Source organism: Rhinatrema bivittatum, chromosome 5 (genome assembly GCF_901001135.1).
Source record: "Rhinatrema bivittatum chromosome 5, aRhiBiv1.1, whole genome shotgun sequence".
Classification (NCBI taxonomy): domain Eukaryota; kingdom Metazoa; phylum Chordata; class Amphibia; order Gymnophiona; family Rhinatrematidae; genus Rhinatrema; species Rhinatrema bivittatum.
This window is the reverse complement of record NC_042619.1, coordinates 139930056-139947246: the sequence shown is the minus strand read 5'-3', so window position 1 is coordinate 139947246 and position 17191 is coordinate 139930056.

Sequence of the window (17191 nt, the reverse complement as noted above, 5' to 3'; positions counted from 1 at the left end):
ACTCTTACCCACCCCTGTTTTTATTTTTTGGTTTGTTTTTTTTGCGTTTTTTTTGGAGATAGCAGCCCTCCATCCTTCCGCTCCATGAAGGTGGAAGACCAACTACTGGCCACTGGCATCCCGCTCCGTGAATGCCTCTGTGGCTACTGCCACTCCGTACAGTGTTTTGCTGCCTCCTCTTTATTCACGCCCTCTAGACTTGATGGATCCACAGTGTTTATCCCACGCCCCTTTGAAGTCCTTCACAGTTTTAGACTTCACCACTTCCTCCGGAAGGGCATTCCAGGCATCTACCACCCTTTCCGTGAAGAAATACTTCCTGACATTGGTTCTTAGTCTTCCTCCCTGGAACCTCAGCTCGTGACCTCTGGTTCTGCTGATTTTTTTCTGACGGAAAAGGTTTGTCGTTGTCTTTGGATCATTAAAGTTTTTCAAGTATCTGAAAGTCTGAATCATATCACCCCTGCTCCTCCTTTCCTCCAGGGAGTACATATTTAGATTCTTCAATCTCTCCTCGTATGTCATCCGATGAAGACCCTCCGCCTTCCTGGTCGCCCTACTCTGTACCGCTTCCATCTTGTCCTTGTCTCTTTGTAGATACGGTCTTCAGAACTGAACACAGTACTCCAGGTGAGGCCTCACCAAGGACCTGTTCAAGGGGATAATCACTTCCATTTTCTTACTCGATATTCCTCTCTCTATGCAGCCCAGCATTCTTCTGGCTTTTGCTATCGCCTTGTCACATTGTTTCGCAGACTTCATATCATTAGACACTATCACCCCAAGGTCTCTCTCCTGCTCCATGCACATCAGCCTTTCCCCCCCCCCATCGAATACAGTTCATTAGGATTTCCACTCCCCATATGCATGACTTTGCACTTCTTGGCATTGAATCTCAGCTGCCATTTCTTCGACCACTCTTCCAGTTTCCTTAAATCCCGTCTCATTCTCTCCACTCCTTCCGGCGTGTCCACTCTGTTGCAGATGTTAGTGCCATCCGCAAAAAGACAAACCTTACCTTCTATCCCGTCCGCAATGTTGCTCACAAAGATATTGAACAGGACCGGTCCCAACACCAATCCTTGCGGTACACCACTTAAAACCGCTCTCTCTTCAGAGAAAGTTCCATTTACCATCACGCATTGTCTTCTGTCCGTCAACCAGTTTTTTATCCAGGCCACCACCTCAGCACTCACTCCTAAGCTTCTCGTCTTATTCACCAGTCTCCTGTGCGGAACCGTATCAAAAGCTTTGCTGAAATCTAAGTAGATGACATCGAGCGCTCTTCCTCGATCCAATTCCTTGGTTACCCAGTCAAAAAAGTCAATCAGATTTGTCTGACAGGATCTTCCCCTGGTGAATCCATGCTGCCTCTGGTCCATCAATTCTCCGGACTGTAGATAGTTCACTATTCTCTCTTTCAACAGTGACTCCATTACTTTTCCCACCACCGAAGTGAGGCTAACCGGTCTGTAGTTACCAGCCTCCTCTCTGTTCCCACTCTTGTGAAGCGGGACCACCACCGCTCTTCTCCAATCACTCGGCACCACTCCCGTTTCTAGGGATCTATTGAACAGGTCACACAGCGGACCTGCCAGCACATCTCTGAGCTCCCTCAGTATCCTTGGATGAATCCCATCAGGCCCCATGGCTTTGTCCACTTTCAGATTCTTTAGCTCTTCCCATACATTTTCTACTGTAAAAGGATTTTCATCTATTCCACTTCCCTCCAGTTTCTTGTTGTGTAGAGATGATCCTTCTCCTTCTACTGACTCTGTATCATTTTGCCATGCACCATAGGAACAGAGATGGAATGGGAGTAAGTGGGGGATGCTCTTCCATCTAGTCTTTCCTGCTTGACCCTGCCTGTGACTTCCCCCTGCTAAAGAAATCTCTTTATCTTAGATTGGGGAATTCTGGCCTTCCCACTGCCATCCTCAGCAGTAAGGATGTGGAGTCAGAAAATATGTGTTTATATTTTTGTTTTGCTTTATGTTTATTATTGTTATGGTTGGTAACTACTGCTCCCCAAGTTAACATGTTACCACTTTTCTTCATTTCCTCCTTTTAGCTACAAGGAATCCTCTGTCCTTTTGGATTTCATTGCTGTTCTTGTCTTCACTACCTCCTCCATGTATCCGCCATGCCTACATTTTGCTTCCAGTGGCATGATGGAATTTGACCCAGTCATTCAGTCATTAGTAATGACTAGGATCTTATATTCTTAAAATAAGTATAATGTACTTTATTACTATACACCAGTACTAGTATCATTTGGAGACCCACAGATAAACCAAGAGATAGCACACAGTCTCTGATTTTGTTAAAATTTTGCCATTCATCATGGAGGTAATTTTCAAAGGAATTATGCATGGAAATGTAACTATCAGAGCAATTTTCAAAAGCCCATTTACTCTCTTAAAGAACATTTACATGTATAAAGCCCAGTTTTAAGCATGCTAATCCTTTTGAAAATTACCCCGTTTGCCATCTATGACTAAGTAGACTTCCACAATGAACTAACATTAAAAAAAGTTATACATTTACTGTAGTCAGTGTATTCTGATTCCTTTTTTAACCCACAGAAAGTCAAACAGAATGAAGAAAAGAAAAGCTGGTATTCCATCTGGTCAGTACATTTATCACTGGTCATAGACATTGCAGCTGTTAAAATGAGAACACATCTCTCCCTAGGCTGCAGGTGCACACACAGAGAGATACACTCTTATTCCTGCCTGTTCAATGATACCGTAACTTTTTAACAGTGCTCAAAATGAAAGCTGCAGCGTCTCCTCCTACAGAGTTACCAAAAATCAAATGCACCAAATACCTTAGAGGGGTTTCTACTATGTAATCTAATCCAAAAACAAATCACCTCCTTATTGTTTTTTTTTTTGTATGACCAATATTCCATATATTCATACCACTAAGGGGTTATCAATTCTACAATAATCTCTCAATAACTCCGGAGTCTTCTAACCCCAAGAGTCAGCGTTTTATGACAAAGAAAACATTTGTGAGAGCGACACTGTGTGAACACAGTACAGTACAGCCCACTTTGCTTTCTTTTTTCCTTTTCTTTATAAATTGGTTTTCTACTTTTCCTTTTGCTCGGAGAAAGAGCTTTAGAAGCACAAACTCTTAAACTTTAATGCAGCACTAAAATGATGGAACACAAAATGGTGGCTGTTCAAAATGGAAGCTAGCTTTCTGATTCAGGATTAAAAAATTAGAAACATGTTGATAATCCATGCAGGTTCCAGCTGGCATAAGCTGATTTAAAAAGGCTTGATCTTATTTGGTCCTGCTCCTTCCTTGTTCCTTCCTACTTGGCTCCATTCAGTCTATAGTCACTGTCTTGCCTAGAGTAAAAAAAAAAATTGTAGTTTTGCTTTCCCCATAGACTTGAGTGGGATCTAAAAATGAATGTAAACAAAAAGTATCCTTATTTTTAGGAGTGTTGTCCATTTGTATCATTTTAAATGGAACAGAATGAAAATGTCATGTTTTGTTTTGAATTACCCATTCATTTTAAATTAATGTATATCTTAACCGATGAGATGTTCACAACGACCATCGGTATATAAAAACAGTTAAATAAATAAATACATAAATAAATAGATCTCTATTTTGCTCCTCTTTTGTTACCTTGGGTTGGTTATGTGACTGAGTATCACTTTTCCCCTCTCATGGTGCTTTGGACAGGTCATAGAAATGTTGTTGCCACTTTTCACCACTTGTGGTATCTTAGAATGTTGTTCCCTCTGCTGCTGATGCCTGTCATTAATCATGGATAGAAAAGCCCAATGCTAGAATCTGAAATAGGATGCATTGCTTTCCTATTGATTTTAATGGAAACAAGTGAAATAAATGAACTTAGGATCTGAAGCAAACTAAACAAATTAAAATGGAAAATCGATCAAACTGAATTTTTATTTCTGTGCACATTCTTAATGGTATAGCTAAAGACATGTTAAAGGGATAAATGTGGAAAAATCATAGTTTCCAAGATCTTAGAAGGTCTTTCATAAAGACCCCTGGGATGACAACTCAGTTGCTCTGTCACAGATTATAGGCAGCAGCAGAGCACAACCATTGCTGATCTTCCTCTCTAATCCGCAAGACTACTTCAGTTCCATAGAGTGCTGCATGCATATTGAGAGAGAGAGTGAGAATGTCCCCAATGCTACTTATTATGGTCATACTGAGGTTTAATTCTAATAAATAGTAATAATAAATCTCTAGATATATATATTCATTTTGAATGAATGAGACAAATGCAATAAATGAGACTTTATTTGGTTCATACTTATTGTATAAATTGAAAATTATCCTTGGACAAAATAGCCAAAAAACCTTTTGGGTAGATTTGTATTTGAGCAAATTAAAAATCCAAACCTTCAGCAGGACTAGGACTTGGCCTAGTCTGTCCTCAAATCCCTTCACTGAGGCCCAGGAAAAGGCCCGAATGAGGATGAATCATGTCAAAGAGGCTCGGGCTAGGGCTTAAACCTAGACAGACACTGGGGCTTGGCATGAGACCAGGACCTAGTCATTGAGGATTAGGCCTAGATAAGAGACCTTAGGGATGTGCAGAGGGACGCCATACGTTGCATTCGTGATTCGGATTCGTCGGGGAGCAGATATGTTGCATTCGGCCGTATGGCACCCCGATGCGTTAATATGGGCGATTTCTATTCGTGTCCCAGCTAAAATTAAAATTAACTACAACCCCCCACCCTCCTGACCCCCCCAAGACTTACCAAAACTCCCTGGTGGTCCAGCGGGGAGTCCGGGAGCCATCTCCCGCACTCTCATACCCTCGGTGCCGGTTTCATCATGGCGCTGATAGCCTTTGACACAGGGGCTACTGGTGCCATTGGTCAGCACCTGTCACATGGTCATTGGCGCCATCTTGTGTTCCTACAATGTGACAGGTGCTGACCAATGGCACCAGTAGCCCCTGTGACATAGTATGGGCAAAGGATATCGGTGCCATTTTGAGTACTGGCATCGGATGGCCGGAGTGCAGGAGGTCACTCCGGGACCCCCGTTGGACCCTCAGGGACTTTTGGCCAGCTTGGGGGAGCCTACTGACCTCCACAAGACTTGCCAAAAGTCCAGCGGGGGTCCGGGAGCGACGGTCGGCCCCTGTGACATAGTGAGGGCAAAGGCGAGCGGCGCCATATTGAGTACTGGTATCAGATGGCTGGCGTGCAGGAGGTCGCTCCCGGACCCCCGCTGGACTTTTGGCAAGTCTTGTGGGGGTCAGGAGGCCCCCCCAAGCTGGCCAAAAGTCCCTGGGGGTCCCGGAGAAACCTCCTGCACTCCAGCCGTCCGATGCCAGTACTCAAAATGGCGCCAATAGACTTTGCCCATATTATGTCACAGGGGCTACTGGTGCCATTGGTCAGCCCCTGTCACATGGTAGGAGCACAAGATGGCGCCGATGGCCATGTGACAGGGGTTGACCAATGGCACCGGTAGCCCCTGTGACAAAGGCTATCGGCGCCATGATGAAACCGGCACCGAGGGTATGAGTGCAGGGGATGACTCCCGGACCCCCCGCTGGACCACCAGGGAGTTTTGGTAAGTCTTGGGAGGGTTCAGGAGGGTGGGGGGTTTGTTTAAATTTTTATTTAGGTGGCTGTATAATTTGGCGAAGATTTGTGTATTCGTGGGGAATTGCGATACGTTTCGCTTCCCCACGAATACTACGAATAGTGCAATATACGTTGTGGATCGCCAATACGTCGAAAACGAATGCACACCCCTATGAGACATGTGGCCTTGCTAAGACTGTCCTGTTGCTGAGGCTAGGACCTGTGCCCAATGCTTGTGCTTGGCTGAGACTGGGTCCCATCACTGAGGAATTGGCTTTGGATCAGGGTTTGGCCTGATACAAGGTCATGGCTTGAGGTCATGTGCCAGTCTCTAAGGCCTAGGCATAGGCCTAAGGCAAAGCCCCATGTTTAACACTGGGACCAGACCAAGGCCAGATCTTGTTACTGAGGCCTAGGCCTGGGCAGCCTGGGCCTGATGCAAGGGTATGACTGAAGCCAGATTCCCATAACTGAGGCCTGGGCCTGGGCCTAGGACTGATCCTATTCCCAGAGCTTTGCCAAAACCAGGTCCCACATACCAAGGCTCGGGTTGAGGGCCTAGGCCTAGTCACAAACCTGATGCTAGGTCCCAGTTGAAGCAAAATCCCAGTCATCAAGGTCCAGGCCTGATGATCAGGCCCGAACTGAGGTAAAATTGCCAAGTTCCTGTTCTAAGTCCTAGTCCTAGGTCTGGTCTGGATGCTGGATAGGTCCAGGAGCAAGCCTGGCATCTGCTCTTCTTTATCTGATGACTAAATACTGCATCCTCTGCCTAGAAGATGCACCACAGTAATGTCATTAGATGTCTTCCTCCAAGGAGGACTGTGTCATTTTATTGTATGACCATGTCCCATAACTAAGGCCCAGGCCTAGGCATAGACCTAGGACAGACACCTGAGCCAGGCACAAGGCCAGGCCCCAGTTCAAGACCTTGGTCTAGCCTCAATGCTGGGGCCTGGCTGAGGCTGGGTACCATTGCTTAGGCCTGGTCCTGGGCCTAGGCTTGGCCTGATGTAGAACATAGCCTGAGGTTAGGTCCATTTTATGAGGCCCAGGCCTACGACTATGGTCTAGGCTCATGTCCTAGCACCAGGTATAATTCTGGGGTCTGAAAATGGCCAGGTCCTGTTGCTAAGACCTGATACAAGGCCTGACCAAGGCTAGGTACTAATAATTGAAGCATGGGCATATGCCTAGGACTGAGTCTGATGCTAGGGTCTTGCCATAACTGGGACCCAAACTCTGAGACCTAGGCCAAGGATCTAGATGTTAGTTCAGGCCCGGTTGAGGCAAACTCTCAATTTCCAAGGTCCAGAACCCTAGGCATAGTCCTGATGCTGTGGCCCAGACTGAGATCAGTTGCCAAGTCTCTAGCCAAAGGCCTAGGCCAAGGCATTGGCTGGATGCTGGGACCCAACCAAGGCTGGGTTCTGTTTGCCATGCCTGGGTCTAAGCCTAGACTGAATGCAGGTCCTGGATCGAGAACGGGTAGATGTGAATCGGTTATTTACTCTTTCGGATAGTAGAAAGACTAGGGGGCACTCCATGAAGTTAGCATGGGGCACATTTAAAACTAATCGGAGAAAGTTCTTTTTTACTCAACGCAAAATTAAACTCTGGAATTTGTTGCCAGAGGATGTGGTTAGAGCAGTTAGTATAGCTGTGTTTAAAAAAGGATTGGATAAGTTCTTGGAGTAGAAGTTCATTACCTGCTATTAAGTTCACTTAGAGAATAGCCACTGCCATTAGCAATGGTAACATGGAATAGACTTAGTTTTTGGGTACTTGCCAGGTTCTTATGGCCTGGATTGGCCACTGTTGGAAACAGGATACTGGGCTTGATGGACCCTTGGTCTGACCCAGTATGGCATTTTCTTATGTTCTTATGTTCTTAAGAGATCAGTGCTTAGTTGTGGAGGCCTGAGGTCTAGGCACTGCTTGATGCCAGAACCCATTTGAGGCCAAGTCCCATAATTAGATCCTGGGCCAAGCTAGGCCCAGAAATGAGGCCTAGGCCTGGTAGCAATGAAGCAGACCTGCCAGCATCTGCTTTTCTTTATCTCATGACTAAATACTATGTCCATGGTCTGGAGGTTATGCACAGTGAAGTCATTGCAACGCCTTTCTCCAGGGCGGACAGTGCCACTTTTTTGTACAGCCAGGTCATATCACCTGGCTGAGGAGTGGGCTAATTGGCAAGTCTAGGCCTGGGTTGAGGCCTTGGACATATGTCAATTCATGGCATGAGGCTGGGTTCCAGTCAATGAGGCCATGGCCTAGGCCTATGACCTAGATCTGGGACTGTTGTTAGGGCACTGCTGACACTGAGTCTGGTCCCTACGGCCCACACCTAGGCAAATTCCAGATTGAGGCATAGGTCTTAAGACCTTCCAGCATCTTCTCTTTCTGACCCATTGACTAAAAGTGATGGCCTCAGCCCATATAATTCACCACAATGACGTCACTGTGGTACTTTTAACCAGGGTAGATGATGCCATTTTGTGGTGCAAACATAGATTTGTATGGCTGAACAAAAATGCTGCTGTCCCCCTGATAGAAGGCACCACAGTATCATGACTTCATTTTGAAATCGCCTAATTTGAAGTGGTTTGGGTGAACTGAACCACGAAACGGATTTTCCCCGAACTTTGGGGAAAATTTGTTTTTCGGGTTAGTGCGGGAGGGAGGGGCACATTTATAAAAAAAAACAAACACCCCAATCCTTCAAATTTACTTTCTTACAAACTCCCCCCCCCCCCCCCCCCACCATCCCGATCCCTCCCCAAGACTTACTAAAAGCCCTGGTGGTCCAGCGGGGTCCCGCGAGCTATCTCTCCCTCCGGGCCGTTGGGCTGTCGGGCCTGCTATGAATCAAAATGGTGCCAATGGCCCCTTGCCCTTACGATGAAACAGGGGCTACCGGTGCCATTGGTTGGTCCCTGTCACATGGTAGGAGCAATGGACGGCCAGTGCCATCTTGTGCTCCTACCATGTGACAGGGGCTGACCAATGGCACCGGTAGTCCCTGTGACATAGTAAGGGCAAAGGCTCTCGGTGCCATTTTGAATACTGGCAGCCGATGGCCCGAGTGCAGGAGATCGCTCCAGGACTCCCGCTGGACCACCAGGGACTTTTGGCAAGTCTTGGGGGAGACCACTCCAGGACCCATGCTGGACCACCAGGGACTTTTGGCAAGTCTTGGGGGAGACCTCTGTTCATGAACTCTGCCTACTCTGCCTACTCACTTTCTACAGTTTCTCAACAGCTCAGCCATCCTGGATAGCTGTTCCAGTACCTGAAGGACTACAGCCCTGCTGGGCATATCAGCTCACTACTACCATCTCTGCTGGTTTAAAAAACATGTTTAATAAAAGAACTACTGTGTGTCTGTCTCCATATACAAGCCTAGCCGGTGGTCCCTCTCGGGATATCCTCCCGGGAGCGTGGTCATCTGCCACCGGCCCAGGGATCCACCCACAACTATATCAGATTCATTACAGATTGCTACTTCTTAGCAAGACGATATCTGAGACACTACAAGATTGCTGATTCCTCCTCCTTTAGGAGCCATTAATAACAGATTGCTAACTCCTAGCATTAGCTTAATGTCAGATCAATAACATAACCCTGGACCACATTACCTGAAGGGCTGCATTTGTATACACCTTCTTCCCACTTATGCCATGAGGAGTGACCAGGAGACTTAATTGACTATTACAAATGTTTTAAGTTCTTCATTGTGGAGGTAGAGACCACTGCTAAAACTTCAGGAGCTATTCTCACTCAACAGAATGATCATGAAACCTACAAGTTATATCTTCTTCCTCCTACCAAAGAATCCTTGCCCACAGATCAGGACAGCTCTTGTCTTTCTCCAAGCTTCAGCATTGTCTTCATCCAAATTCTCAGCTTTATTTATTTATTTATTTATTTATTTATTTACAGATTTTTATATACCGGGGCACGTAAGTAACATCACCTCGGTTTATATTCAAACATTAATTCAGCATAGCGCTTTACAATATAACATAATAACTGAAAAACTTTGAATGGTTTTTCGACCAAGTCCCAAAACCAAAGAACCTCTGGTGCCCATGTCAATATTCCTGAGTTCCCAGATGGTAAAAATGTACCGTCTCCCCAGAAGCTGAAGAAGAGAGGCTTGGAAGGGAGCATAGAGGAGGGGGTACTGTTAAGTTTTGTGATCATGGAGAGGCCCTGAGAGCAGCTTCACACATCATGAATGCCACTGATGTGTGGCAGATTCCACCGTTCCTTCAACATTGTTTCCCAGATGCACACTCACACACAAAACACAGTCTCCTTTAAAAGGCCCATGGCAGGAAAAGCCCACAGTGACCTTGAATAATGTCACTGCTGCTTGTCCTATAAAAAGGCTCTTTGGACAATCCTGCTTTTCCTCAGCAAGAAGGTCATCTGTCAGTTTTGTTCTTATATTCTCATTTCCAGTTCTTGTCAGTCTCATTCCAGTTTGTCTCCAAACCTCATTCTTAGTTTGCTGTCCTCCTTCCAGTCTTCAAATCTTGTTCTGCTCCAGTCTTCAAGCCTTGCTCCACTCCAGTCTTCAAGCCTTTCTCCGCTCAAGTCTTCAGTTTCAGCCTTGCTTCACTTTAGTCTTCAGCTTCAGCCTTGCACCGCTTCAGTCTCTGCCTTGCTTCTGTCAAGCTGTCAGCTTTCTCCATAGCATTGCGGGTTCTGTCATAGCCTGGAACATGCCAAGACCCACTCACCTACCATTGGCACCAAATTTAGGGCCCAGCACACAAGGTCCACCAATTGTGCCTCAGCAAGAGGGGCTCACGCTCACATCATTCACAACACCAGCAGTTACAGTAGAAAGGAGATCAGGCAGCAAACTGATGATGTCCTTGTTACTCAGACCTCTCTCCCCCTTTCCTTTGTTGTGCTATTCTCACAAGGTCAAGGGACAAACGCTTAGTCCATGGCCTGATCTTCCTCTCACCATCTGCCACCAATTTCTGTCAATGCTACAACCTGTAGAGCACAGAAGCAAAGTTTAATGCATTTCATTTATAATAAGAAATACAGATTTTTTTTTCTCTGGAGTGTTTTATAGCTGTGTTTTTTTTTTTGGTTTTTTTTTTGTTACAATGAAAATCAGAAGCCCTAGGTATGTTCTACCTGAAGAAAAACTCTCTAATACAGATGCTAATAATGATATTATTCATAATAACTAGTAACCATATAAGTAGGATTGTACTATTATGTATAATATTGTATTGTGACTATATTGTATTTCTTGAACGAAATTAAATTCCGTTTATGTTTTTACATATTGATATTTAGTATTTGTCAATTTCATGAATATTTTGTAGTCAACTTGAAAAATAAAAATATCTCTTAGAGACACTGGGCCTTATTCAATAAATTCTTTTTTTCCAGAACCATAGGTTTGGGAAAAATCATTTTTGGATAAGGCCCAATGAGTGATGTTGTTTTCCTGGGCTTCTTTGAACTACCTTCATGCTGATATTTTTTTCTTATTTTAGAAAGTAGTAGGTATCTCATTGAAAGACTTATTGTACTATACAGTGGGAGATTTTTGGTACTTGCCTCTGCTTCTTTATTTGATGCAAACCTAATAATTGTTTCATATACCATGTCTTTTCTAACCTCTGAGGTATCTCTGTGTGTGGGATCATTAATGGCATAGCCTAGATTCAAAATATGGAGCTCTTAAGTCTCACTAACTTCCTTCGATATTATCCTTTGGAAAGAAAGTTGGAGAGTTTAAATTATTGTACCTCACTGTCTAGATGTATTTTTTGTTATATCTCTATATGCTTTCCTTATCTTTCTATCTCTTTTGCTTTCATTAGCAATGTAATTGTGGTTTGTATTATGATTGTCTTTTAAGGAAAGAAACATAATTAGTAGATGAGACATTGATAATACAGGGAAGAACAAAGCCCTACCCTCAGCCATCACCTAGTTTGTAGATAACCTGGCCCTGGGGGGTCCTCTACCACTCTTCCCTTCCCGAGACCTTCCTCTATGCACTCTGTCCAGGGGGGGGTGCTCGCAAGGAACCTGCACGGTGCCCAGAGGTCATCACGAATCCCGCGCTCACGCGAGCCCGTAAGATTTCAGTGGGCCGTGTGCACGTGCAAATTTGAGCGATGGTCGACAGCGCCTCATGATGACATGCATGTGTTGATACAGATTCCAGAGTGGGGGAGGGCAGAGCAAAACCGCAGAGCTGACACGGCTGATGGGCTAAGGAGGCACAGATATAAGATTCTACATGAGTGCATCCACCAAGGATGCAGCGGCCATGGCCTAGTTGTATTGTGAGGACATGCATCCCTCTGCGGGAACCACGATTGCATCGGTGTTAGATGAACCATAGACATCTGGGTGGTCTGGACATGGCCTAACAACTGCCCCTGGAAGCCTTGCATGGGCTGGGAAGGCTGTAAGGGGAGCATTTCCTGCTGGATTCAGAGTGGGATTTGGGGGCCCACCAGACCTGAAATGGTCTGGCCTGCAGCAGATGCAGGTGTAGATGCCAGGGACAAGCTCCCAGGCAAGCAAGGTACAGACAGTTCCTGGAATCCTGGTCGCACAGTGGACTCCTAGCTACTGAACTACCCGGGGGCGTATTAAAACATTCTATCTTTCTGGCCTGTGTATACTAACACGCTCCCGGCAGCAGGATCGGCTGGCCAAGTCAACACGATATGAACGGACAGCTCAGACCAGTCTGAGATTACTCAATGAGCTCAAGGATGTGCCGTACTGGGGGGCATGGGAAGTGTACCAGCATGAGGATTCATCTAGAAGAGGATCCAGGTCTATGGATGTGTGACATGAGGCAGAGGTGCAAGAAGCAGTAGCGAGGGAGTGCCCCTACAACGACCACCTCTGTCGGTGGTTCTGGAACATTGTCGGGGGGGGGGGGGGGTCGGGATAAGTACTCTCTCACCCAGCAAAGGAACCATTAACTATTGGCTGGGAGTGGGCAAGATCCAAGGCTGTGAGGACAGTCCCTGACTGATGACATCACAAGCTTGGGATTTATAAACACCTCCCTTGGCCTACACTAATAGAATTGGCAACGAGTTCCTTTGCTTACTGGTGCTTGTTCCTGCCTCCTTGGACGTGTGGATCCTGCCTTGGATCTCTACCTGCAGTTCTGACCTCTGGCTTGGGTACCCGCTCCTCAGGGGCTTGTGTGCGCTTCCTTGGGAGACTTGTCTCCTGGCTTCCCCTCTCCTCGGGGTAGTCCCTGCGCCCTCTCCAGAGGTCCTGCCTGTTGGCTTCCCTGCTCCTTGGGGTTGTCTCAAAAACTGCCTACTGAGATTCCTTCTCTACACTCCCTGCTCCTTAGGGTAGTATCTGCCTTACCACCAGAGACTTTGACTCTGCACTTCCCCACTCCTCAGGGCAGTGCCTATGTCTCTACACCAGTGACTTGTTCCACACTTCCCCGCTCCTCAGGGCAGGGCCTCCAACTCTACACCAGTGACTTGCTCTCACTTCCCTGCTGCTCGGGGCAGCCTATATCACTTCTTCTAAGACTCAACTCTGCGCTTCCCCACTCCTCAGGGAAACCCATACGTCATCATACCAGAGACTATCTTCGCTATCCTGCCTCTCGGGACAATCTCTGCATCTCTCCTCCAGAAGATCCAGTCTTTGTGTTCCCCACTCCTCGGAGTCCACCTAGCACTCCCGTTGGAGGTTCCTGCTCTGGTACTTGTTTCCTCAGTCCTGCCTGTGTACTGTGTGTCCTCTGAACTGTGCCTATGTGTCCCGCTCCTCAGGGCACCTCACAGTACATCTCTGGGCTGGTACCTGCGATCATGTGGTAGTGACGCAGGACGTTTTCTCTCCACTGAACTACAGTTGTGTCCCCTGCTGCAGCTGCCCTTGCCGCCTGATGGTGAGGACCTGTGGGACTCCACCCCTGAGGCTGTATCAACCTTCACCTTGGGCCAAGGATCCACAAAACCCATGAATCCTAACAGATTGCCAAGTCCATGGACCCAGCAGAGATCTCAGCTATCCAGGCCATCCCTGGCCTGGCACAAAGAATCAGTGACCAACAAGAGTTCCTGGAAACAATAGCAGCAGCCATTGGTAGTTTGAGTACTCGTTTATATGCTGCAGAGATTACCACCATAACATCTCCCAAGCTCAATCCTTCCACCTCTATGCCGGTTCCTCAGCCTACCGTGCCCTTACCAGCACCTCCACGTTTTTTCTGGGAACCTTCTTATGTGCAGAGGATTCCTGAATCAGTGTAACATGCACTTCTGTCTGCAACCGGCTTACTTCCCAGATGTGATTAGCAAGACTACATACATCCTATCCCTCCTGGATGGCAAGGCCTTGGCCTGGGCATTGCCCCTCTGGGAATGTGCTGACCCGGTTCTTCGTGACCTGCCCGGGTTTTTTTTGCCCTATTCCACTCTGTCTTCGATGATCCTGGCAGAAGATCCACTTCCAGATCCTCTCTTCTCCACCTTCAACAGGGCACCCAGCCATTAACTGATTATGTCATAGAATTCAGGACCTTGTCATCAGAGCTCCATTGGGGTCCATTTTTCTCGAGGGACTGAGTTCTTGGATCAAAGATGAGTTGGCGGCTCGTGAACTGCCTGCATCCCTGAACTCATTGATAGACCTTGCCGATTGCATCGACCGAAGTCTGCAGGAGCGCCCGCAGGAGTCTAGGGCATGTGACTGCCTTGAGCGCTGAAATCGCACGGCCATTCCTTCACTGCCGTGCATTCATCCAGGCAGAGGGAGCCGGAGGCCGTTTTCGCCGCTGGCTCCCTCTGCCCGGATCCCGCCGCCCGTCTGAGACTATCGCGCGTCCCGCCGCCGCCACTTGGAACAGGCGCCCACCCGCCCGCGGCCTAGATTTTACACACGACCACTCGCTCCCCGGCTCCCGCCGCCGCCGTCCGCCTGGACCCACGCGGCCCTCCGACAAGTATTTAAAAATTTTTATTTTTTTTTCTGACAGGTTTTTATGTGTCCCACAGCATTACATTTTCTCGATCATCTCTGTATTGCTTTTTTTTTTATTGTGTTTTATTGTGTTTCAGTATTTTAAGTGGTGTCGATGGGTTTGCTACAAGACTCACAGTCCTAACACCTACTAGGGGGAGGCGGTAAACTAACAAGTTAAGGCCGCGGCAAAACAGCGGGTTACTAAGGAGGTAATATCAGCGCCCGTTACAGTATCGGAGGGGAATAGCTAATTCCTTCATTATACAGCTAATTTGTTCATTTACACATCATCTACATGCTGGATGCGGAAAGGGTTATGTGTCTATTTTAGGAAGCGCTAAGGACGCGTGAAACTGGAGACTGTATCGCTGGATGGCCTTACTCGTCTGTATTGTGCGCTCCCAGCACGTTACAGACGGGAAATCTTCAACCGCACGTTACTGTATCGACCTGTGTCTTGGCCCGTTAGGTAGGCTGAAGTTCTGATGCAGGCCAAAGAAAAGACAGTTTAAGTGATGTCATTAATGATGTCATCAGGGTCCTGATCTTAAGTGTGTGGGGGGGAGCATATTCATTTTAAGTAAAATAAAGAAAATTAAGAATTTATTAAAATAAATGAGGCTGATAGCCTGAAATAGAGGTTTAAGCCACCTGAAGGAGATAAGTCCAGGATAACAAAATGTCTAAATGTCTAAATAGACTCAATGAACATCCTGATGTGTTAGAAACTAAAGTAGCCTTTAAAGCTTAAAGGAAAATTTAGGAAGGAATTGAAACAGTTTAAGTAAACTGTAATTACTTTATTTAAGTATTAGGAATGAATCTAAGTTGTAGTTTGAATGAAATATGTATATTTATTAGGGATGTGAATCATTTTTCTGATGACTGAAAATATCATTTGATATTTTCAAAGTCGTCAGAAATCGGAGGCTCCCTGAAACCAATAGGAAAACCCCACAAAATTGTTCGTGGGGGTTCTCTTATCGTTTTGGGAGAAGGCGGGAAAAATGGCACACAGAAACAACCCCTAAACCCAACCTGACCCTTTAAAACAGATCCCTTAGCTTCCACCACCCTCCCGACCCACCCAAAAATCTTTTACAAGTACCTGGTGGTCCAGTGGGGGGCCCAGGAGTGATCTCCCGCTCTTGGGCCGTCAGCTTCCACTAATCAAAATGGCGTTGATGGCCCTTTGCCCTTACCATGTGACAGGGCATCCGTGCCTTTGGCCGGCCCCTGACACATGGTAGGAGTAATGGATGGCCGGCGCCATCTTTAAAAATGTAAAATATTTTTATTATAGTCTGGAAAGATATAATAGCCTGATAAGATGAAATGAATAAATTAATAGTTTATTTTTTATTTATTTTATTTATTTAAGGTTTTTATATACCGGCAATCATGACAACATATCTTGCTGGTTTACTTAAAACAGGAGTGCAGTAGATACATCAAACTGGAACTGTGGTGACCGAAGGAGCAGTTACATTTAACAAGGGTAGCAGAACTTGGAGAAGGAAGAAGAGAAAGGAAAGATTGGTAACGATTAGACAATATACAGATTAAATACTATATACAAAAGCATGGTTAATAGTCTAATTGGAATAGTCTGAACACCCCTATGTAGGATATTTTAATCTAAAACAACTTTGAAAAATAAGGGGGGTAACTAGGTAGTGATGTCAGTAGCTTCCTTGGTTACAAGGTGTGCACAAGTACACTAGTTTGAGCCTTAGCACTGAATTAAAGTAGCGAATGAGAAGGGATTTTATTAATAAACAATCTATTAAAATGTTTCTGATATTGAAATTAATAAACCCAAGTAGAAATGAACATGAGGGGAAAGACAGAACATATATAGTGAGCAGTGCTGTCCACTATTTGAGATTATCAGCAAGAGAATTAATCTTAGGATCTAAGAAAAGAAAGAGACAGAGAAACAGTCAGTTGAGAGGTAGAAGTGTAATAGTACAGAGGTGCTGTCATGATTCTCTGTACTTTAGGCCTAGTTTGCAGTATAAAACATTGTGAAATAATGAAAGTACATGCACTATAATAGAATGAATGAAAGTATGTATGTGTATGTATGAGGGTTCCTGTTAAGATAAGGTAGGCAAAAGATAATATTAATAAGTAATTAAAAATTGCTGTATCGTGTTCTAAAACAGCATTTAATAGGGTATATATACTGTTTGAGTGAATAGAATTTTTTTTATTTTTGAAGAGATGGAATGGCAGTAAAATTGAGCATTATAAAGTGTATAACATTTTAGTGACAAAAACTGCAACAACAGTCACTATAAAGAAGATATCACTATAATAGCTCAATTACAATACATGCTATTAAACAGAGGATACAAATTACATATGGAAATATTTTATGGTGAAGTAAAATTGTATCCAAAGAACTTTTGTCTATATCCAATGATTAATTTAAGAAGGAACTCATAAGTGTGAAAGAATATCAAAAAGAAAGAGAGTTGTATGAAAGTATTTATAGTGGAATTGTTCTTTTAATTATAAAAGAGAAAGATAGAGAATACAAATTATCTTTTGATTTAATTTAGCTAGTTAAAAGATAACAA